Source organism: Xiphophorus couchianus, chromosome 14 (genome assembly GCF_001444195.1).
Source record: "Xiphophorus couchianus chromosome 14, X_couchianus-1.0, whole genome shotgun sequence".
NCBI lineage: Eukaryota > Metazoa > Chordata > Actinopteri > Cyprinodontiformes > Poeciliidae > Xiphophorus > Xiphophorus couchianus.
Genome location: NC_040241.1, coordinates 8,182,183 through 8,206,779, shown reverse-complemented (window position 1 = coordinate 8,206,779; position 24,597 = coordinate 8,182,183). Strand labels below are relative to the sequence as shown.

General features: G+C 40.4%; 1 protein-coding gene and 1 long non-coding RNA gene across 7 annotated transcripts in view; both read right to left on the bottom strand.

Annotated features, from left to right (window-relative positions):
• The window catches only part of col4a6 (collagen, type IV, alpha 6), a 124,409-nt gene that overhangs the window by 63,901 nt on the left and 35,911 nt on the right, over positions 1-24,597 (bottom strand). The window lies entirely within an intron of this gene.
• Positions 17,230-17,570, bottom strand: LOC114157785 (uncharacterized). The gene is made up of 2 exons (XR_003598270.1): positions 17,469-17,570; positions 17,230-17,392 (listed from the first exon to the last, which is right to left on the bottom strand). It is a non-coding gene; the product is annotated as an uncharacterized LOC114157785 (long non-coding RNA).

Below are 24,597 nucleotides of genomic sequence, written 5' to 3'. Positions count from 1 at the left end.
TCTGTTTATTCTCCACTTCAAACGTGCGACTGGCTGTTTGTCCGCCAACGTAAAAAAAAAAAAAAAGAAAAAGTTAAATCAAATAAAAACAAGAGCACAAATCTGCTATACGTGACTTTACTTTGACGCTTCGTACATACGAACGAGAGCCGATGCGGATCTGCATGTCTACTCGGGAGCAATTTCAGATGTGTGTGTAAGTTAACCGTCATGTCCGCGCTGTGTGGGTGTTCTGCTCTCCTCGACGGGGCCACCCATCTGGAGTCGGACCGTCAGTGCAGCGGCCAGACGGAGGAAACTTGTTCATTTAAAGCGGATCCAAACAGGATGTCGCGCTCAGCCAGCTGAGGTCGCCAACGGCTGAAAGGAAGGTGAACTGGTGTAGGTTCGTAAATCAAAGATGTCAGTGTGGCTCTGATTGGTTGTTCTTCAGAAAGCAATGGTAGTTCAGGGAGAAGGTGGAGGAGATTGAGGTTTTCACAGATTATTTGACTCATAGTGGACTGTCATGAAACGATGACCGTTTTAACAAATATGTAAAAGACATATTCTTCATAAAAGTTACATGCTGCAGCTTTAAGGTGAGAGAAAAATTGCACGACAGCTGAGTATTTTAAATCATTAGTGTACTAAAACAGAAAACCCACAGAGCTGACAGTGGTTACAAGCGATATATTTCTTTTTTTTTTTTTATATACGTTTTAAATGTTGAGAAATGATGTAATGTCAAAGTGTACACCAAAAAAGTCAAAGAACATGATTTCAAGAGTGAATGAGTAAATCTCCCACACTGAGGCGTTCGAATAGAAAGTGTTCAGGTTCAAGCTTAGCATCAAATTAGATGGGGGCTTTATTGAGTCACTGATAAGATCGGATGTCTCTTTTATGGGTTTTGGATCAGATCCCAGCTGGCGCATCGCTCTCTCTGAGCAGCACGGAGAAAAGCGTGTTACATTCACAAGGACAGCCTGTAAATCCCTGAGCATCAAACGTCTCATTTACTTTGCATCCGAACCTCTTCCAAAGCAGGCTATCGCCGGATCAATCCTTTGTCCAGACCTGCCCACTCGAATCCTACGAATTTTCACTAAGAAAACGTCAGTCGTCTCTTCAGACTCTGTCAGCTATGGGTAAGTGTGAGCAGATGGACGTTGCGACAAGTTAAAGATGCAGCAACGTCTTGACGAGTTGAAGCAAAAGTCTTCATATCGGCACACAGAATCAAGCTGAATATGAAAATTGTCATTTGAAAAATTATTTAGTAAATCTTCTGTTATAGGAGGAGTGTTGCTGTCAGCGGTAGCCATTTTTGATTTGGGCGATATGGCTCCCCAACCAGGGCACCCTTACTACAGGGGGCGGCACAAGGGTTAAAAAAAATCAAAAGTCAGTCAGCAATAGTCCGACCAAGATTCCCTTTGCTTTTTTTTTTATTTTTTTTGCATTTGAGGTTAAACATAAGTGGGAGCAGCTTTGTGTTGCCCACACCAAACATGAGTAAATCTTGGCTGTATACCAGTTTGGTGGTTTTGAACTATAATGCTAAACTAAAGAGGTCTTTTAAAGTTTCCAAACAATCTGTAGTCCTTGATCGCCTCTAGTTCAGCATCCAAACTGCTGAGACTAAATAAACCTGGATTGGATCATTCCGGACTTAACGGAGACTCTTAAAAATAGTATTGAAAAAGTATTCAAACCTTTCCTCTATTTGTTTAAAAACTAAAGAAAAAAAGTATTTTATAACTTACTTTTTTGCTACCTGAAACTGAATTGAACATGCAAATCAAGATCTAATCACTAGTCAAACTTGAACTGATTTTTTTGTTGTTGTTGTTGTCATTTAAGAAAGACACCATAAATATATTATAAGGTATAAAAATCTTAGGTAAAAAAAACACTACTAAAAAGAAAAAAAAAAAAAAAAGACTGTTCTTTCCAGTAAGATCGCATATGAAAACTTGTATTTTTTGCTTTATACACACACACACACACACAGATATCCTTGTTTCTGTTTCCTCTGGCTAAACATTCTGGAGTCATGATGGAACAGAGACAACACCATTAGCAGGATTAAGACTCTGCCTGTCTAGCCTTGTCCCACTCATGCCATCTTACCCCTCCGCTCCCTCTTTTCTTTTTCAACCCGTATCACAAACCAGTTCACAACACTCCAAGGTACCGATTTCAACAACATTTTTTTTTTTTTTTATGTCTTTCATGAACAAACTGCAAACATGTATGCGGCACATATCGTTGGGGAGCTGAGCGTCGCGCGTTCTCCCTAATACGACTCACGTGATTTACGGCCCAGATCGTCAATCCTCGTACCTGGTATTTCAACCCCGAGGCGAAGCCTGGCGCAAATACTTTAGCCCCCTTCAAATGTTAAGATTAGGATCCATCATGCAGTGAGGGGACCCTGGTTGTTGTGAATTTATCCTGCAGGATTAAAACGATCTTTACATCTTCTTCAAAATAAGGCTGTTTTCTAACAAACTGGCCACGACTACACATTCAAAATATATATATACATATTTTTTTTTTAGGTTTTTAGTAACTGCACTTGATGTTACTGCTTTAGGAGAAGCGAGTTACATTCATGCGACACTATTCAACGTTCTCACATCACATCGGCTTAGTTATAAAATTTAACATGCACCTGTCTTAGAATGCATACATTTGCCTAATTTTAACATTTTTGTGTTTTTCATCCGTCTTATGTTGCTCAGATCAATAAAAAAACACCAGTGGTGACTTAGGAGCTTAAATATTGCTACGTGAAGAAAACAAACAATGCTAACAAACCCAGTACAGATGGACTCATTTATCATTGATGACCAGTAATTTTTCTGCGACAGACTGGCGACCTGTCCAGGGTGACTCCGCCTCTCGCCCGGAACTTTACCTGGAGAGAGACACCAGCACCTTCTGACCCCACTGGGGACAAGGGTGTAAGAAGATGGATGGATGGATGGATGGACAAGTACTCTTTATTATTTTGTACCAGTTCTAAAAATATGATCTGCAGTTTCTCAAAAATTATAAAACGGTATCCTTGTGAACTCCATGATATTTTTAAGATTAGATTAATGTGTTATCATATCCTTTGAGAAAAATTGCGATGTTTCCTTCCTTCTGGCGACTGGTTTGTGTGGTTGCCTCTAATGCCACAACTGCAGATTCTAAGCAAAAGTTTCTTTTCAAAACTACAGACTATAGACAACAAATCATTTGAAAATCCGAGAATCTAAAATTTGAAATCTAAAATCTGAAATTTTTGTTTTTCCTTTAATATTTTTTTTTGTTTTTGTTAACAACAAAAACCAGTTGACTTGTAAAGTGATATTTAGTCGCCCTCTTGATTTAGGATGGAAAAAAAGAAATAAGAACAATTTATGAAGTTTTTCTCAACCTGCATTTATCTTTCAAGTATCTTAGTTATGCTTGATGGAAAAAAATAATCCACAAATAATCTGTTACGTTATGTTCCACAGAAAAATGTACAAATATTGAACAATTTCACAATGACAACCAGCACTTTGACCTTAAACTAAATATAGATCTTTGTATAAATTAGATAAGTAGACAGATATTTGGAAAAAAATATCAGCATCTGGTGTCAAGTTCAGATATAAAGTTTGATTGGCGCATAAGAAAAATGACATACAAGGCATTACAGAAAGTGTTGCATTTTGGGTAAAAACTGGTTGTTTTGGTGGAGAAAAGTAATTTTGAAGTGATATGAGGTCAAACAAAAATAATAATAATAATAATAAAATACCAATTTTCTAGTTCAGAAAGGCGAAATAAAACGGAGAATGTATTGAACGCTACTCGGAAACATAAATGATATTAAAGAAGGTAAATTCACCATTGCTCGACCATCGGAGTATATGAAAAAAAACCCAAATTCATTCAGGTCTCATGATGTAACAACATATTTCTGTAGTTTCAGTGACTGATCTCCTGGCCTGTGGTTGTATCTAATCATTAACTTCATGAACACAGGTGATGAAATCCAGATGAATCATTCTGGCCCAGAGGCACCAGAATGAGGCGTCTCTGGGCCAGAACTCACAGGTTTTTAAATAGAAACGTCGACACAAGCTGCTTCACTGCTTCAACCGCCACGATTGAATTTTATGACCTGAGATGTTGTGTTGGTGCGGGGAAAGCCAAAACAAACCGTGGGCATCTGTCGGGACCTGAGAGCAGAGACAAGAGAGCGAAGTGATCGATGGAGCAGGTGGAGGATGTTTGGATGTTTGTCGGCCGTAAATTACGCGCGGGCAAGCTTTAACAGAAACAACCGACTGGAAGAGACGAGAAACAGAGCGCCAACAACATCAACATCGACTTGGATTTGGGGGGGGGTTTCATGCAAAACAAATAAAGAACTTACGTGTAATCAAAAGGTACAGACATGAACTGGTGGTAAAAAAAAAAAAAAATGTGAGAAGGGGTAACTTGACCCAAAGCACGAAACAAAGGATAAATGCCTAAAAATCCGTTTTGTTCACTGCAGTGTGGTTAACGAGGGTCTTGTACATTTTTTATTTTATTTTATGCCTGCAGACTCAAACTTCCAGACATCTGAGATGATGTTTGGGCTTGTGGAAATATTCTCAGTGAATTTGCATATAAAGAAATGCAAATCTAAAGTCTTTTGCCAGATAAAACGTCGTTTATTTGTTCTCCATTAGTACGTTAAACATACAGTATGTTGTTAAGACAAGAATGAATCATACCACTTGTAAAGTCATGGTTTAAGTTTTTATTCTTACTTTAGATTTTTTTTTTCTCAGTACAAAAGTTTTGATTGCTTTAATCCTGGCAAAAGATTTTTCTTTTCTTTTCTTTTTTTCAACCTTCTGACATCTCCACCACCAACATAAACACCAACACAAAGACGAGCCTCACTGTAACGTTAGAACAGGATCTCTACTCTACCCACTTTGCATAAACGTTTTTCACATTATTCTTCAAAAAGCAGCTGAAGCTCAGTGAGCTGGTCAATTTTTCCACGTCTATGCTAAATTAGGGTTAGGTTTTGGACTTTGACTGGGCCAATAAACCACATGAACATACCTGGCCTGAAACGTTTTATGTTTTGGGTTGGAAGTAAAAAAAAAAAGTGCTGTACAGAAGAAAAACATTAACATTGATATAGTTCATCAACGACAACTGTAAAATGATTAGTTTTTAGTTGTTTTTTAAAAACAATCAAGTCCACAAACCTTAAACTAAAGATCCGATACTAATATCTGTATCGGCGCCGATATTGAAAACAATTCTATATCAAGAATCTAGTCACGATAAGATCTATTCACTCTAACCCTATGCCTAAATGTCACGTTTTATTACAAATTTTACGTTATACTTATCACTCATTTGAAAGAAGCCTTTGACCTGGAGCGGCAGGAGGTAATGGAGGAGAAGCAGAGGGCCCAATGGGCGTGAACAATAGAGGGAAAATGCACCGGGGCAATAAAAGACGTAATGGGATCAGAAAGGCCCAGGTGAAGGCCAGCTGGGAGGAAAGCAGGGCGTAACACCGGACAGGTGAGAGTAATGATGGTGTAAAAATAATCCAGAAGGAGGGCGAGCAACGAGTGAGGGGAAAAAAAGGAGGAATAATAAGAAAGGGGGAGGAAAAAAAAGCAAAGACAGAAATGTGTCGAAACAAGATCCTGCTTGGGCCGAGCAGTTTTGTTTTGTTACCTTGAGCGAGAAAGAAATAAGGAATCATAACATTTCTAACCAGAACATTCCTTTAAAACATTGCGAGAAAACGTGGTTCCTTGAAGAGCAAAGTTTAAAGACGTCTTCATCCCTCATTCTCTAAACTTTTCCAAGATCCCTCAATTTTTTTATTTTTTTATTTATTTTTTTAAATTACCTGTTCTTTTTTTCAAATCACTTTTTTTCAGTTCTTTTACCTGACCGTGACGGCAAGAGCCGGTGATTGGTTCAGAAAAGCAGAAGGAGAGTAAATGAAATCGTCTAAAGGGAGACAGGATAAAACACAGGTTCAAACTTTGAGGTAAAACAACCTTCTTTTATGCCTGATTGACTCAGAAGTCAGACTTAAGCGACTCAAAACAAAAAAAGAGGACCATTCTTCTGAAGACGATATGTAGAATACAAAGAATTAAGAGTCTAAAGTTGCATGAGTGAGTGAGTGTAGACTACAGGAGTGAAGACCATCATCCTGATCGCCATTATCATGTGATGGTATCGCTTTGGGCCCTTAGGGCAGCTTAGCTGCTCAAGGTAACGTTATCTACTGCATTTAAATGACAACCGCCATGTTAGGAAATAAGACATCAGACTGAGAGATTTCAATTGGTTCCCGTCATTCAGTTGGGATAATAATAGATCTTCAAATGTCAGTCATCATTGGGACTTTTCTCATGTTTAAACCATTTAATTTGCACCATTTAATTGTAGCTCCTTGGAAAAAAAATGTTAAAAAATCATCCCCACAGCATGATACTGCCACCACCGTTTTGCACTGTGGGGACGGTGCGTTCAGAGTAGGATGTGTATCTGCATTTTCCTCCCCGTTTTTGATTAATGCGACGTTTGATGCCGGTCTGTCGCACAAAATTCCAATATTGTCACAGAACGTGAAGAAGTTCGAGATTTTTTAAATTTATTTTTTCCTTTTGCAAGCAAATGCATTGTTCTTTCAGGCACAGATGACAGGATTTTGATCAAAATGTGCAAAAACAAGAAAAAAATAATATGTACAATGCTTGGACATAACCCGAACAATCCATAGACTCATTTAAATGGGCTTGTTAGTTATCAAAGAGCAGATAAAAATAACTAAGACGCTAAGGGTAGAAACGGCAGCACACACTCTCCTCTACCACAGGACCAAACAACATCCATTTATTACATATTCTCCTGCTGACAACTTCTTTTTGGACTCGACAGTTTCAGCGTTTCAGAGCAGAGCTTTACTTCCGTGGTGCGAACAGAGAGCCGGTGGTAATCTCACCTGTCCTGTCCGTAAACCATGACAGGTGGCTGGCACGTGCACACGGACACAAGGAGGATTTTAGCTTGCAAATTTACGAACCTTGCTTCAATTTGTACTTATTAAGTCTAATTTGTGTGTGTGTGTGTGTGTTGGAGTGCATCAGCGACGCACCCCATGTGTGCATACTGCTGAATTCCACATGCGTTGGCCGTAAGTAAACACGACTCTGGCGCTGGAGCCCAACGCGCTCATGTTCTGTGAGTGTGACGGGTTGGACAACATGGCCGCTCCAAACAAGAAATGTAATAAATCTGAGCTGTTTGGTTGTCCATCTAAGGGCCAACCCGTCACACTGACAGACTCTTAGTGGTTGTAGCATAATCTGTTGTTCTCCATTTAATGGTACAGTGAATACCGCAACATTTCAATACCACTACATCAAAATTTGCTAATTATTTTGTAGTTTTGTTTGTGATTAAATCATTTCAAAAAAAAAATAACAACAATAAACCAGACTCTTTCATCAGTTTCTCAGTGTTTGACTAGCTTTCCTCATCAAATAATCTTACACTCTTTTTGAATAGCTACTTTTCAATTCTGCTTGATAAATTTTAGTTGTACATTTTGCTACACATAAATTGTTTTGGCTACCTCATACTATGATGCTCTGACGACTGGTCAAATAAATTAACGATAAGATGTTCTAAATGCTGACATGAGTTCTCTTTGTAGCAAATTTTATAAAATAAGTGAATTTGTGGCATGAAAAAGCAATAGTATTCGACCATACCACTCCATAAAACAAACAAACAAGTCACAAATACTTATTTCAGTAACAAAACATGAAGAAACGCAGCTACAACCAAACTAAATGTAGTTTTTGACCCGTAGTTCTCTGCCAAGTTCAAATTTAGTGGTGAAATTTTAGGTAAAGGCTAAAAACAAATAGGAATAGATGCGAACAAGATGAGGCGATCCTGAATGCTAAGAATGCTTGATAAAAGTAGAAAGGAAACTGCTGACTTATTCTAATTTTTTAATTCTTCAGTGAAATCCTTGCCGGCGGCTTCTATTCCTCCTGATATTTGCCTCATTCCTCGGTTTGCCCCAACTTAACCTTCTCTCTATTATTTCTGTGAGTCAGGTCATAATTGCAGAACATGGCAAACCTCTAATGGGATGAGTCTTCAATTGCGGGTTCAAAAGTAAAGAAAAAAAAAAGCCCACCCATCCCTCCAGACAGCAGTCATTAAAAACAGACAGTTTCCCCTCTAGAGTCATGCTCCGCCATTGTTTGCGCCGCATCGTTTCTTCTTCATGTCTGGTTTCTTACTGCCGTGATTGTGCCGACCTTCTACTTAAAACAGACAAAATGTTCGCTATGAGTTCAAAGCCCTCCGGCGGAGCGGCTACTGTGCAGTCTTGTATGTTGAAACCACAACAGAGATTTGGGCCATCCCTGCATGCCCTTTCTGAAGGCGTGTTCATCAGCCCGAAGCTTGGAGTTCTGCCACCTGAAGCCGAAGTCGGGACTCGAGTTCCGGCTTTGACCGCAAGAGGTGATGTGGAGGCAACAACAGATGGTCAAAGCGCATCTTTTCATAACATCTGATCCTCAAATTCCAAGTTTTGACCTCAAAAGATCCAAACACGCACACGTGGAGGACCCCATGGCTTTGTAATCGGACCAGCAGAGTTCAGTTTTGCCCTTTTTTTTTACAACAGCAGGCATTTGCTGATTTCTGGAAATAGTCTGTTGATGTGACTTTTGTTTGCTCTAAAATGTTGAAAGGTGTTAACAGCCGGGACAGTTTTAATGCTGAGAGGATCGGACAGACGACGACCCGAACAGCGAGTTGGGGGTCTTCGTAGGTCACAGCGAGGCACATCGCAGCAACGTTTGAGCTGAACGGGATTCCTCAGCAGAAACCTCACTGAATGATTTCAGTCAAAATGAAAAGGCTCTCTGAAGCCCAGAGGCCTAATTCATAAAAGTGATTTGCAGACTCCAAATGTGCTGGAAGCAACACCAGAGACGATGAGATCATACTTGCAAGTCACTGCTCGTGGGTTCCTGAAAAGTCTTTTTGCTAAATATTTCTGCGGAAAGGCTGGGAATTTGTTCACACATCCAGAATTGTGTCAACCACTGGAGAGTGGGGAGAGTGAAATACATGGTTTTGTCAGACTGATAAATATGGTTTGCAAATTTTGAGGCTCGGTTCACGACTTTAGGGTCATTCGGTTCATGTACGGTTTTAACATGAAGGTTTTCTGTTCATCTCAGTTCTTGGTTTTTGCTTCAGCTGGGTTTACCATGACCACTTCGGGGGTCATGGTAAACCAGTTGGTTCGATTCCGTTTGTGGTTTCGGGGTCGCACCTTTCAACTTGGTTTGGCTCACCATTTTGAGGCCATGTTTTTTTTGGTTCATTTCATGGTTTTTGAGTTTCCGTTTCAGGAGTTGTTGGTGCTCAGTTTGGTTCAGCTCTTTGGTTTTTGGGGTGACACTTTCGGTTCCGTTTGGCTGGCTTTAATTTATCATCCTGTTTCCTTAAAAAGTCTGGGAATTATCCTGTTTATGAAGCGTCAATGAAATGTAATTCTGCACTTTAAACATGTAAATCAAACGTTTTCCATACCTGTAGTTTCAACATCTCACTGTATTAGTTACAGCTTTTAACTAGTCTGATATTTAACTAGGAGGATGTTTAAAATGAGTAGAAATTGTTCCAGTTGTTTTCAAAAACACTTTTGTACTGCGGCAAACAAATGTGGCTGGCAAACTGCTAATAAAAGAAATGTCTGAGTAACATAATACTGACTTAAATGAAGGCTAAAACCTCCAGAGCCCATCAGATACAAAACTTATTTGATAATTAATTATCAACAAACATGTCTAAATAACGAGGTAATTCTTCCAGTAAATAAAAAAATTCAGCAGATAACTGTAATTTTTCAGCATAGAACCATTATTATATTTGGCAGGAAATTTTACACAGATTGATAAATTAAAAATCCTAATTCATTCACAAAGCAAACTCCCTTACGAAGGCTCCAGCGAATCGCGTGACACGGTAAGAGTGGCACGGATAACAAAGCAGCAGCGCATTGCCGACGTCTGCGTCGTTTCTTTGCCTTTTGCACCTACAGTATGTCGCGTTTATATTCCTTCTCCAAAATTAATCCAGATGAAGCAATAAAACAATTAAAAATGTCTGGCCAGTCTGGTGTTTTCCACATGACTATAAATGGTAACGGGTTCAGGGTCGAGGCTCGAAACAAGCCGTAAAAACCTCTTTCTGAGGGAAGCCGCTTCCATCGCTGAACAGCTCTCAGTCACTCAGAGAGTCCTTGAGATTCTTCTAAAACAGGAAAGGTTGCTTGGCCTGTTTTCATGCTCACTCAAAGACTCAGTGTCCATCTTTTTATCCAATTCTTTTGGACAATACATAACGCTCAAGTAGAAATGAAAAGTATTTACTAACATTGTGTTATATTGCAGTGAGATGGGAAAAAAAGGGAAAGAATGTTGCCTCCTACCAAGACACCAGAATTATGTGGGAGCCTTTAAAGAAGAAACATTTAAATCACAGCAGAGACAAAAGAAAAAACCCTATACTGTTACCAAGGTCCAAGTATGTGTACATATAAGTATCCTGCAGCCAGACACACACCCCCAGCTATGGTATAGGACCTTTTAGCCCCCCCACCACCTCCACTCCTTTGAGCTGCTCTCAAAGAGGTTAAAATATCACCCTGACGCTCCTTCTTTTGTGATCCGGCCCACCTCTCTTTCTCTCCCTCTGGCGTGCATTTCAGTTCACGGCCCCGGCTCTCTGTCCCCATGCGCGTCTGTGTGAATGCGTTTGCGTGGAGCCGCGCGTCTCGGGGAGCAAAAGAAAAGAGGCCGTGCTGCCCGGAGAACAACGGCGGTACCTACAGGCCGTGAGGCTTTTGATGGAAGGCAGCAAAATGGATCCTGAAGCTGTGAATGGGGAGGACAGAAAAGGGGCTGTGGGAAGGAATGTCACGGAGGCTCGAGGACGGGCCTGGAAGACGCAACTGTCCACCGGATGCGGCGTCTGGATTGTGCAAATAATTTAATTTATTAACTTTTATCTTTCTTTTTTTAAAATCTTTTTAGGTCAGATTTTAACTGTGCTCAATGACAATTAAAAACATGAGTGAATAAATAAATAAAAGACTGCATATGTGAGTTAAAAAAGACAAAGTGAGAGCAAATCACAACTTATTTACATTTTAAATAGTGAAATAGTCATTTCTTTCGTAGCAACTGGTGTGGAACTATCGAACTCAAGCAATAAATCAATTAGTTGAATGATAAATTAAAACCAGTTTGATCATTTCTCCCGTTTTCTACCAAAGACTAAATAACAAAATGCTTCAGTCTGGTCCATTGCTCTTTACCAGCCCTTTGTCGATGGCCATTTTTCTTTAGAGTTTTCAGTATTCATTGTATTTCTTATTTCGGATTTCATTTATTTTGGATATTTAAAATATCTTCCAGTTTTAGTGTTTCATGTTCATTAGAGATTACTTGCACTGCGACCCCATTGCCATTTTTATGGACCGAAAATGGCCTCAGAACAACAATATTATCGTTTATCGCAATAATAACTGGGACAATTTATCGTCCAGAAAAACGTGTGACCGTGACAGGAAGAATCAAACTGTGAAAGCTTTACTTGCATTTCCCCACCAGCTCAGCGGACCTGTTAGTGTGGCGTATAATCTATGCAGAGAACCGGTCCAAACTGGTGAGGCTTTAAATTGGCTGTTCCAGTCTCCTAACCCCATCAGTTAGTTGGGGTAACCCCAATTATCAGTACGAGTTAAATTATTCACAGACACAAAATAAATGTGTAGACTAAGCAGACATGTGAATAATTAAATCAAAACATTGGACAGATGTCCCAAAAACATTAAATATGGGGAGTTGTTCAGAACTCAACTCGGCTTGGTACTTCGGGCCGAAGTGGACATTTGAGAAATTTGTAAGTTTCTGATTTGCTTAAATTTCTGACTTGCTTTTATTTAAAGAAACAACTGTGGGAAAGTAACGGCAGTCCATTCATTCACTTGTTCAATTGTAATCATATCTGGCAATATTTAGTAAACATAAAACACTATTTGAACAACACACAGTGAGACAGGGAGTTCCACAAAGCTCATTTTTCGGCCCCACATCTTTTATTCACACATGCTGGAATCTGGCCAATGGTTTCCACCATTTTGCTGATGATATGCAGCTTTATTTTGAAGGTCTTCTGATGATCCACAGCCAGTTAGAGCAGTTTGTAATTGTGTTTAAGGCTTTCTATTATTATAGTTATTATATCTTATTATTTTTACATTGTGTTATTATTTAAATATAATGTTTGTATTCCTCTTTTTCCACTGCCATCAAGAATTATACTATATTATACTATCAGAGGAAAAGAAAAAAAAACATCTTATAAAATCAGATTGATAGGCCAGAAAATAAATGTATTTTTACAGAAGGACCCAAACTGGAGCGTCAACAGAACTGGTCAATCGGGTTTTCCCAGGCAACAAAAAGGGCATCAACAGCCGTGAACTACCTAGATCAGATCATCTTCACAAGACTGTAAATATATGTAAATTAATAAAGTGTCAGATTAAAACTCGGCAAAGTTAGGAGAAGTCAAGATAACATAATCTGCAGAAACGCTGGAGAATCTGGCCACAAGCCTGAGGCTTTGACATGATGTATAAGAAGGAGGAGGACTAAGAAAATGAAAAGCTGGAGATTATCTGCTGAGTCTTTCCTTATCTCATCGTTTCACAATAATTCATCACAACCGTCACCGGAGAAAAAAAAAAAAAGACCGCCACACACACATGAAAAGAAACTGGAATTCCCATTCATCACCGTAACGCTTCCTCCGTCTATGTTGCATGTGTAGCATCTAAAGAAGCAGCTCCTGAGATAAATCTAAGGGGAAACTGCGGTTGTAGTTAATGATGAAAGTAAAGCACTGAAGGTGAATTTTTTTTGGGGGGGGGAGGTTTTCATGTGGGTTTGGAAAACGTTTCCTGCGTCTCGCCGGTCTAAACTTAAAGACTGAGAATGGAAAAGGAAGTTTAAGATGAATGAATTAAAAGCCATCACTTAAAGCTCAGCACATAAAGAACAGCGAGGGTCTGAAACACCGCAGACCGAGTCAGGCGGGATATGAAGAGCTTCTTTGGGATCATAGATTTTCAGAAGCAGTGGAGACACTTCCATATGCATTTCTATACACTTTGGGAGAGTAGAATCAACTCTTTCTACACCATCCTAAATTTGGCTTCCATTTGTTCTTTTTGTGCAGTTTGTCAAGAATTTATTTCTATAAATAAGGAAGGAAAGACACACTTCCAGACTGCCGTCTGCACAGGTTTTCTTTAGCATGCTTCAACAGAGTAACACCAAACACAAGATGGATACAAACTGGCAATGTCCCTGTTCCCTGGAGGTGCGTTGGAGTCTACATACTTTTATTATTAATAAAAACACCAGCGCGGATACCGCAGACGACATCTCCCCTGCAGTAACGGCAACAACAACAAAGCTCTCGCTCATTTTCTTCCTTTTATCTCCAAAAGATTCATATCTGATGTCTCAAAGCGCGCAGAGACAGTCGACTGCCTGCAAGTGATGAAAAGGGGAGAGGGAAATATGAATGGAAACATATTAGGTCCGCAGGTCAGTGCAGCAGTTTCCTGTAATGCTACAGGTTAATGCAAAGGGTTTGGAAACATGCGGTCGGTGGGCCTTGAGGGCGCCAAACAACATTCCTGAGCAAAAAAAAAATCAAAGACAAAAACAAAACAGTTGTGGAAATAAATTCCCATCAACGGGCATCAACGCCGGTTCGCGCTGTAGGCCGACCGCGATGCACATCTGCGGTTTCTCAGCAGGGTGACTCTCAGCCGTCTTCTACTCCTTTCATATGAGCAGGATTTACTAACACCGACCCGTCTTCCGTATCCAAGCGCGCCGAAATGAACGTGGCACCCAAGCGTTTCCCTCAACATACGCTCTGGAGCCAGCCGAGGCCGTAAACAATCCCACCGCGCAACGCCACTCCGCCCGCCGTATCCCCACGCCCGGAGCTCAGGCATGCGCTCAAACGCACAAAGCTTCCACCTCAGGTGCGCTTGGAAACCAAACGAGCTCCGCAAACATGAGATGTGTGAAGCTGATTGAACAAGCGAAAATGGTTGTAAGTCACCTGGACTGGAGCGAGTGGAGCGCGGCGCCTCAAGAGGCCCACCGGGAGGCATACGAAGGAGCTCCATTGTTAAACCGTTGTGCCGGCTGCAATCGAATGCTGGAAAAGTTAAGCGAATGTAATTGCATAATCAGAGATCTTTATCTTGACCTCACACTGAGCGTCGCAGTGGTATTTCTACCGACTGAGGTCACACACGCTGCAGTCAAAAACTTGGGATTGTAGTGACAAAAAAAAATTTAGTTTTCAACATTTCGGCTAATAGAAATCTAAAAATGAGATCCGTGATGAAGAGAAGAATCTGTAGTGTTTCAAAGTAAGGATGAGTGTTTGGTAGTGTTCCCTCTGAGCATAGAGTAAGGCATGTTGGTTAAAAAGCTCAATCTTACCAGATAACATCTTCCCACCTCTTTGCTGTGTCCACAAACTGTTCAATGGCTTCCTCTGACAATGGATTTCTTTCTTATACTACAAGGCAAAGATTTGTCACCGAAAAATTACAAAGGCTCAAAAAACAACTTTGCGTTAGTCTATTGCATTCTTCAGCGAGGAATTACATATGGAAAATAACAAGAAAAAAAAAAGGAAAAATAGAAAAAAGTAAATATTTTCCTTATGGAGGAAGTTTTGTTTTGTTCCCTGCTCAGGATTTCATGCCAGTGAGCTCTGGATAATGTTTAACACACTTCCTTTCCGTCTCTGTGTGTGGTGAAAAATTTAACTAGGGAAAATGTCTGCAAACGTCTAATTTATGCTGGTTTGTTTTTCATTTTCACGCAAAATCAGCATAAAAGTTCTACAGCAGGATGATGCTAACGGGAGAAAAAAAACCCATTCTTTTTTGATTTCTCAGTCATTTCCTGTCGTTAGGCCAAAAAATATGTCACTTTTGTCTTTTTCAATAAAAAAAACAAGATTTAATTCATGTTAAAGTTTTTCTTTATTTGTTCTAAAATATTAACAGGAATAAAATCCTGGTTGATTAACCATAACAGAAACAGAACATGATCAAACATCTGTTTTCGAAGGAGTAATGTTAGTTTATTGACACTGGATCAATGTTATTTTTGTTATAGTGACGGTAAAAATGTCTTTTTGTAAAGTAAAGCTCGCTGATCCCTAAACCGAGCAACTTGCCTGGCCTTGTTTCTCACTGCTTCAGTTGTTTGACTTTTCATTCAATGCTCTGACTGTCAATAATTTAGGTAGGAAGGTATTTACTTAAAGTTATTTCCATACATCTGGCATGTTCTCCTGTCCTTCACATTTTCAACGGGGTTTGGTGTCACACTTGTTTTACGAAACTAGTCAAACAAATGTGCTCAACTGGACAGCTGAAGCCATTTCTTCTTTGTGAGCAAGCGTCATGTTGTCACTGAGATGTAAACACAGATTGTGTTTTTTTTTCACCAAAAGAGAAAAAATCCGAAAACACAGAAATGTAAAAGTTGCCAGAAAGTCGTGCTAACTGCAAGACGTAGAAACGCCGAGGCTTAAACTGGTTCTTAGCTGCGTATGTTTGTTTTGTTTGTGTTTCCTTAATCTAGATATGAAACAGATATCCATCAATGAAACTTTTTTTTTAATGCCAGATAAAGGAGCTTATTTACATTCAATCTTGACATATATTCAAATGAAGTGGTCGTCACCAGGCACCTTTTTCTTTTGGCTTGTTACAAAACATTAGTGAGAGTGAAACTATTTAGCTTCAGCAGATTATTTCTTTTTAAGGATTCATAAAAGGGACATTTTTGCTTTGAATGTAATTCTTTATCAGGAGCTATAAAAGAAAACAATTAGCAAATATGGTTACATCAAATATCTTATGGATCAATGAGGAAATTGGCTAATGTTAGCTGGGTGTGTACATCAGTCTTCCCCGAATGTGGTTTTGGGAATATTTCCAAAAACAAGCTGATCAATGGTCAAAGTATAAAAAACCCACAATGAAATTGAATATTAATCCCACTTTCTTTGTTTTCTGACCAGTTTCTTCTGACATAAACCTAAACTCTTATGTTTGCTGCTGCAGTTCCCTCTAGAATGACTGGATTCATTGAAAATATTTCCCTCTGATTAAGTGACAAAGAAACGTACCTCAAATATAATCCCAACTGTCAAATTAAGGCTGCATGATAGTACAGCTGTTAGCACTCGAAGGTCTCGGGTTTCAGTCTAGATCTAGAATCTTTCTCTATGAATTTTTAATGGTGTACGCATTGTTTCTCTTCAACTACTTTTGCCTTCAGTGAAAAACCAAAACCAAATAATCCAAACAGAAAGAAAATGGCTGAGCTTCCTCAAACCATTCCTCCAAGATTCAAGCAAAATCTGAGCAAAGCTACGCTTTGCTTAATGTCTTCCGTTTTTCTTAGTTCAAACCAAATGAAAAATCAGCGTAGCATTTTCTCTACACACTGAACCCGCAGGTTTTTCTTGACAGTCTTGGAAAGACCGTTTCCTCAAAACTGTCAAACTGGACAGAACCCAGCGGACAGAAGATGACATCTGTCCGCAACTCCCACCTCCTTCCTCGACCTCACATTTCATCCCTTCCTTTGAATCCCTGACCCTGAAAGAGAGGAAGGACCTCAGGAGGAAGGGAGGACGGCATCGTAGGAGGGAGGAGGGGGGTGAATGAAAGTGAGCTTCATTAGAAGCTCCAGTAGAGTGGACTGGGAAGCCGTGTTATTGGCTGTACAGGGGGTCAGGAGCACTGGGAGCACTGGTCTGGAGAGAAAATTAGGGACTCAACTTTTCCCCAGTTTGAGGAAAACAAAAGAGACACCAAAGGAGGGCTTCCACCTTGAATGCCTGATTTTATTTCATTTAGTCGAGACCTTGGAAGATCAAAGAACATGTTGTGGTCTTGATAAATAACAGAAGTGAAAAATTAGGACCTCAAATAAAAAGATTTTGGTTGAATTCTTTCTGAAATGTGTTTAATCAAAACCTAACTATAAAAGTTACCAGTGGAATACCAATATGTTTTAGTCCTTTTGTTCAGTGGAAGGGTTCATTTCAGAACTAGCCATTATTGTTCATCACTGGGGAAATTGTCCTGGTTTCTAATATCTTTTATTTTGACAATCCTCCTTCGCTCAGGTGTTACATGGCAGGAGAAAAGCATTACAATTTAATCCTGAAACAAAAACACAACAGATTGGATAATATAGGTCAAATGTTAAATAGAAATGTAATTAAAAATGTAGTTTTACGACTGTTTTCATAGACTGACTGCAGCATTTCCATAACCATTTGCATACGGTCGTTTTGAGCATCATTAGTTGTGCCTCAATTTTTGGCGCTCTTAGTAAATCCTATAAAACTAATACAAATCATTCTTATGTAATTACTCGTCCAAGTTAATCATCGTGTCTAATATCTGTCTGTCAAACAGAATCACTTCCCTCAAGGTGTAAATATGATAGAGAGGCAAATTTTGTCTTATTCATTCTTCCAAAGAGAAAAGACGAAGGATTTAATTAGAACAAGAGCTGTGGGCAAATAAACGCTGGAGAAGGAAGGAAGTTCGTGTTGCACAAGAGTAAGCAGGATGTGAAAGCAGTTAAATCTTCGGCAACAAAATCATTTCACAAAGTACTTGACTTCTCGCCTTGTAAAAACCGACTTCTTGTTCTAGGCTATTTGCTGCGTTTCCTTTGTATGGAGAGTCTGGACTATAGGCTGTTGAGAAACGATTGTTCCTGGAGGCGTGTTTCTGTTCAAGTTTTGAACTTTACACAGTCGTTAACGTTTCGCCCTTTTGTATGTAACACGCCAGTTCGTCACTATGAATCTTACCGGAAATAGCCTGCGCTGTAAACAAATATCCTCAACTGGGAAGAGGGACGTACCAAGCCCAACAAAATGGCTGTTGTCACTTATTCAATATTTGGAAGCGTGGCCAAAACAGACTAAACATCTCCGTTCACTTCCATCGCTGATACTTATAAACTACAGACAGACTACTATCCTAGAACCTAAATTAAATCGGAGAAATTCAGGTCAATGGGAGAAAGCCCATTGAGAGATGAAGGGAAATGAGAATTGAGCAGAATTGCATAGGAAGCCAATGGCCAGGCTGCTTGACTAAACTCTCATGTATTGACTTGGAATGTCCACCAAGGATATTATGAAGCGAAGGGTTGTTTTTTTTTTCTTTCCATTACCAGTCGCTGTCTTAAATTCCTGAAACATACCACCATCCATTGATGTCCAGCCAACAACAATAAGATCCAGGTAAAGAAGCTGGAATCTGGACAGAGAGGGAGGCGATATCCTGTCTGGGTTCTCACCTGGGTCTGTCGTGATGTAGGTGTACCGATTGTTTGTTTTAGCTTTGCACCAATAAAAACGGGATGCTAGAGCATGTACATAAATTTCCTGCTTTGTGTGCTTCACATTCTTATCTTTCAAATCCTGTTTTCGTATGTGTCGTCCGGCAGTATAGTGCCGTGACAGTCTTACGTGCATGTGGGCCACGCCTGGGTCAAACAGCAGCTGCAAATACCAACTCTGCATGTTTTCATCTTAAAGATCCAAGCCCAGCAATGTCCTTAAAGTGAACTGGAAGGCCACTTATTGTACTCTGGCACACACGGCATCTTCGCTGGAAGCGTCAAACAAAGCGAGCCGCACATTAAAATAAGCACAAACAGATTTTGGCACGTTTTTCTCTTCTTTTTTTTTCTTCCCTACCTCACTTCACTTCACCTCTGATGGAGTGTGGACAAGATGGCATCTGCCTGGCCGTAGACACATCCAATTACTGTTCTGCACCACTGCAGCTCAATGCCATTTGAGGTGAGACCAAGTATGCAGGATTAGATGTGATTGAGTTTGTGCTTCACCGGAGTTGCGCAAACCTGTTGTTTATCAGCGTTGGCTTTCTAAGATCGCGTACAGAGGGACACGCATCCTGCGAGGGTCAGCACAAATCGTTATTAAAAAAAAAGAAGAAGAAGAAGAATTGTCTAAGCTTGCTCATGCAATAAGTCAGTTTTCAGACTCAAAAACTAAATGAGAACAGCTAGAAAACAAAATGTACCTGCAGGGGATGTTATTTTAACTCTAGGTCGACCGCACGGCTTGTATAAAGGCATGCAACGTCAACAGCAGCTCCTCCACACTCTGAGGCACACACCTCCCCTTCTTCTGTCCAAATGCCTCAATAATTGCACCCTCTGTCCGAAACAGGGGCTGGGGGGTACATATGTTGAAATGATGTTAATAACCTGCAGCAAATAATAATAATAACGATGTGCAGGTCTGTGAATGTGCACAACCCTACACACACACACACACGCACACACACAGGCTGAACTGGGCTCAGATCAGATCAGTGCGTTTAGATGAAAGGCGTTTAACACATCGGTACATCTGTACTGCCTGCAAGCCAGATATGCGCAGGCAGATAACTGAGGGTGGAGGGAAGTGGAGAGAGAGAGAAAGGAGTTAGGGAGCGAGGGAACGGGGAGAGATGCGGGTGTGAGATTTAACAACACACTTATCTCACGAACTGAACTGATGGTTCACGCCGGCTCGTGCTTTTCTGGATGCTATGCTAACCGACTGCTAGGCAGATAAATCCTTCTCCTTCCAAACTAGAGGATTATTTGAAGCCACATAGGTTGAAGAGCAGCTTGTTTGATCTTGATGCAATGGATTATTCTTGGGTGGGAAATAAAAATAAAAAAAATGTTTCTGGATATTTCTTGTAAAATCATTTGGAAGTACCTGGTAGCTATTGCTCTTATGTCTTCATTTTAATATGTATTCACATAAAATGACTTCTATGAATATAAGTGTGAATGAACTTGAAGAAAAAACATGTTTGGACTGATTTAGGAGCAGTAACTTTAATATCTATAAATAATAAACATATTTCATGACGCTGCTTATTCAGCACAGTTTTAATGGGTTTTCATGTCCCTCTGTAACATGTAGAGACATTTATGAAAATAAAAAAGAGAAAATACAGGAGAAAAAATAATACGTGCACACACAAACTTATATTCACAAAACGAGACATGCCAATTCAAACTTTCTATCAAAAATGAGAATATGTGAAGAAAAAACAATCAACTTAAAAATGCAGAATTAAATCTGAATTTTCAATCATTGCAAACAGCAGGAACCAAAGAAAATGCTACCATCTGTCCTAAAAAGAAATTATATCAAATATTAGTTAGAAATGACATAAAAAACGATATAATTTATAAAATAACTCAGAAAAGAACCAAGCATAAACCTACATATTTACAAGACTCGTCAAAGTGAAGTCTGATGTTTATGCTAGCAAAGTTTCACATGAAAGAAAAAAAAAATAAACAGAGTGAGGTAGATAAACACACATACGAATTAAAAGAGATGCCATAATTTTAAAATCATTGATATGGCAGCGTTTTGGGTAGTTGATAGAAAAAGAAGCAAAGTACAGTGAACACACAACGTCAAGCTGCTAACGATGCTAACATTAGCATCAGTTTTGGAACTCCATTTTAGTGCGACATTAAAAAGCTGCTTCACAGTTTTCACTGATGACGGCATTTGATCCTCTGTATCAAAATATATGACTATAATTGGACTGATAAACTGAATATGGTAGCTCTGCACTGAAAAGAAAATATTTAGCCTCAGTCTGAGATGACTGAAATCTTTATTTTATCTGTGAAAACCCAAAAGAATAAAACCCACACAAAAACTTCTTCATCTGGACTGATAAAGCAGTCTAAGATATGTCGAATGAAATTTTCGTGAATAAATAAACATAAAAAATTTGGCCAATATCACATATCATGCATCATCTGTTCTTGTGAGCTGGATCTAATCGTCACATCCCTAATATCAAAAACTATTTTCCTCTGATCTGAAACCCCACGACCGCATCCTTTCTGTACATCTGACCCCTGGCTCGCTCGCCACTTCAGTTTAGCCTCTTTCATCCTGCTGTCCAAGTCCTCTGCCCTGCTGCCCTCCGAATGAGCCCTGCTGCTAACAGATTAATAAAGACCGAAGGAGAAAAATAAAAGAACAGACATGCACAAACCGGGGGCGGGGGAAGGAGAGATGAGCAGAGAGAAAGAAAGGGTGGGGAACTAATCGGCATCGCCCCGGTAATTTACGGCCCTTCATAGTGATGCAAAACAGTTAATAAATTGAGTTTATGTGGGGCTGTTGACTTGATCGCCCTTCAACACACACACACACACACACACACACACACACAGCTGTGTTTTCATCACTTGTGGGGACTTCACATCGACTTCCATTAATATCTACAGCCTAACCCTTATCATAATCCTAATCCTAACCCTAACCATCACATACCTAACCACTAACCCAAAAACAACAATTTCCCTCATGGGGACCAAGAAAATGTCCCCACAAGGAGCAATGGTCCCCATAACCCCACATTGTAGACAGAAATAGGTTCCCATAAAGATATAAAAACCTGGTACACACACTGACTACATGCATTGATAGATAAAGTACAAACAAATACTCGGATGTGCAACAGCTGTCTTACAGACTAATAAAAATGCTTCCTGTATGTGTGTAATGAACAAAGAATCTGTCCTCTGCACTTCACTTCAGTCTTTTTCCTGTCTCTCTCTGCTCTACTTTAACATCACCTGCCTCGCTGTGTTTGTCTCCGTTTGTCTCTGTGAGCACTCTCTGTACATACTGCTCTTCTCTTGGAAGGAAAGAACAGGGAAGGCAGGCGTTTTCCTGCGCCGAGCGCCCCGCGTTTATGAATCTGAAAGAGAAGGCCACACAAAGCCGGGTTGAAGGATTCTCTGGTGCTGCAAATGACCTTTGACCTGACTGTGCACATTCACACGCAAACACAGGACCTCTGCTGGCGGTCTCTATTAGTTAGTCTTATTCCCCTGGTACCATTAGCAATTGGGAATTTTAGTTGAGCTTTTATTTGTTTTAGAGTTTTTTTTATACTTTTGGCTAGCTTCAACACCCCAGATTTGAATTGAGATTTATGCAATTATCTTTAAATCTGAACTTTATTTGGTGAAATATGCCTTTTTTTCATTCTAATATCCAATTGTAAATCAAAGAAGTTAAGTGATGCTCGTGTTGGGTCAGAGCAGTTTAGAATCAGAGGCAGGAAACCGTGTTAAACCCCCTTCAGCCTCGACAGCGGGCTTTTGAAATGGTAATGCTATTCTCTCTGTTTCCCCTCCGCGGGTAAAACGCCGCACCACAATGCACCGCTCATCTTCCTCGCCGCAGTCCACTCTCTGCAGGGGGTCCGATACACACCGACATCCACACGCAACAAAACCAGAGGAATCAGAGGAGCAGCTGCAGAAATGTCAACAAAAGTCAGAAAGAAAGGTAGATATAATAAAACCTTAGGCTGAATTTACACCTTAACTCCCTGCAGCGCGCACACACACACACAGAGTCTTTTACACTCTGTACCTTTGGTTCTCTTTGAGGTTTAAAACTGACCGGCCCCCAGACAGCACATTGCTTCATGTTAAAGGGGCTTAAGGGGCCCCCGGGTAAAAATTCTGACCCGGTGACTTTGTAGGTCAGAGAGCGGCTGGTGGCTGGAGAGCAAGCGCGCTGCTCGGCCTGCGGAAAACCTTCTGTAAAAAAAGTCTTTAGTAGGTCTTGGTGGCATGCAAAACATGACTTCTGTCTCCGCGCTTCAAACCAGCGCATTGAAAAAGTACGAAGGACAAAACTGAACAGTGACGGCTTGTAAAAGTGTTCCCAACCCTTATACTTTTCCTCATTTGTAATCACAGACATTAATTGTGGGATTTTGGGTGATAGATCAAGACAAAATGCTTTAGAACATCACCTGGGATAGAGCAATATTTTAACAAAAACAGTATAAACTTTGGGATCTGGTTATACAGCTTACTTTTTGTGTTTTTTGTTCTAAAAAAAATAAGCTTAGCAAAAGGAAACCTAATAAATGTTGAAATAGTTTGAAAGAAGGAGCTCCTATTATTCTCTAAGTCTAACTCAGATCTATCCAATGAGTCGAACATAATCGTCCGTGATTATTAGCTTTTCTTCTGACATTCTTGCATGCAAAAAAACACGAGCTAGGCTGCCTTAGCATTAGCATGGCGGGTTGGGTTTCAGTTATATGTTAGCTTCACCTCGTGTAGCTGGCTGTGTGAATGGTGGCATTGTGGAGCTAAGACATTGTGCAACCACTCAATGAATGAGGCAGAAAAGAGTTAACCGGCTCGCTTTTTAAAGCTGAGCCTGGTACCTCCGACCCTTCAGGTGTCAAGTTCCATTAAATCTTTGCATATTTTAATCCAGACTCTCTTTAAAGAGCTTGGTGAGGGGCCAACTTCATAAATCTGAAACACTTTGGTTTAAAGATTAACAAAACAGACTCTTAAATAGGTCAGTGGTTTCCTTTTTTATATATATACCCAGAGGCTAAGGGTACATGTTTTCTTTATTTTTATGGTTCCAGGTTACGTGGAAATGGAAAGTGGAAAATAATTCCAGTTTCAGAAATGTAAAATAGCCAAAAAACTCTGAGTGACGACACTCAATGAGAGACTAAAGGTGTGCAAAGCTGAGTGTTGTGGTTCGGGGTTCCTTTGGTTCTTTTGTGGGTTTTTCTGTGCATACACGACAGATGGCGCCATACTCACCCGACTGGAGTGTGTGTGTAGACCGCCATCAAGCACACCTGAACCTGATCAACTTATCAGCGGCGTGTACTAAAGGAGGCTCCTGCCAGTCCTTCAGCGCCCGAGTGTTAGCCAGAAACGGTACCTCTGAGCCTCCTAGAACTAGCCTCTGATCTTTCCTCGTTGATCTGAATCCTCGTTGATCTTAATTCCCCAGTGACTTTTTTCCTGTTGTTTTCTGCCTTCAGGTTTTTCCCTCCGGAGAAGCTGTTACGGATCCTGTTTGCTTCTCTGATCGAGATTCCCCTCGTGACGCCGTGGGTCCTACCCACTGGTTGCCCGAGCCCCCAGACTCACCTCCTCTGTCTGATTACAAGTTCCCCCCCCCCGGATTCCACGACTGGCAGTTGCACCGCTCCTTTGTCCCCGCCAAGCCCGAGCCTACCTGTCCGCCCTCCGACGCACTCCCCCGTTTTCTTCCTGCACACCAGCCGTCAGGCACCGGACCACCTGGACCACCTAAAGACAAAGACCCCGAACCTCCCAGTAAACCCTCCTGGATCTCACACCATCGAACCACAAGTAAGCTCCGTTTATTCTGTGACTCTTCCGTTTCCGACAACCCTGAACTCACCATTCTGCTCTGCCTCTTTAGAGAGCCGGTCGCTCCGTGAAACCGTTTCCTCCCTGGACCAGACCAGAGCCTCCACATCCT